Here is an 809-nt window from a genome sequence, read left to right as displayed (position 1 = left end):
GGTTGCTTTTCATGGCCCACATGCACTTTGGCTGCAGAGTGGTGCTTTTTTAATTTTTGCCAAGTGTTACGCCTCAATTCCCCAGTATCAAATTCCTCACCTCCCTATTCTGGCCCTTATTGCTTTGGAATAATTGTGGCATATATCTGGGCTGCCATCAGAAGGGCTGTCCTAGTTATTGGTTTCCATTGCCGCTCCTGCTCTTACATCAGTAGACTTGTTTGATGAGTGGGATCAGAGGGCAAATTAATGCAGCTGAACACCAGACGTTTTTTTTCTTATATCAGTTTTCCACTCTAGCTTTTCACAAAACAGTAGGAATATTAGAACTGCACAAGAAAGGCACTGGGGAAGTGAAAGAGGACAAGTGAAAGCATGTCTCCTTTGAGCGGTGGCCAGGAATAATGACAGAGTACATGAGCATGCAGATTTGGCCTAATTCTTATGCAGGCCATACAGTAAACCAAAAGAGAGGCAGCTCTTCTCTCTGAAAATAAACAAAAGCAAGCTGTCCTACTGTGGACAGTACTAAATATTTCAGTGTTTTAATTTTTTTGTTTAGGATGAAGACCCCCCTAACTCATTTGTTGCAGAAGACAGTCAGCAGTGTGCTGTTCTTACAGGTTAGGACCCTTTCAATTATTCCCCTATATCTTCCCTGTAAGACCACAGGGTGGAAGAATAAGGGAAAGGGGGAAGGTATTAGTGCTCACATAGCTGTCAAGCTCTAAACAAAAACGGAGTTAGATCTAGTGACATTTTATGGTACTTGACCTAGGTAAGTAGCTATCTCAGTCCCATCTTGCTGC

This window comes from Gavia stellata, chromosome 4 (genome assembly GCF_030936135.1).
Source record: "Gavia stellata isolate bGavSte3 chromosome 4, bGavSte3.hap2, whole genome shotgun sequence".
Taxonomy (NCBI): Eukaryota; Metazoa; Chordata; class Aves; order Gaviiformes; family Gaviidae; genus Gavia; species Gavia stellata.
Note: the sequence above shows the minus strand (reverse complement) of the source record.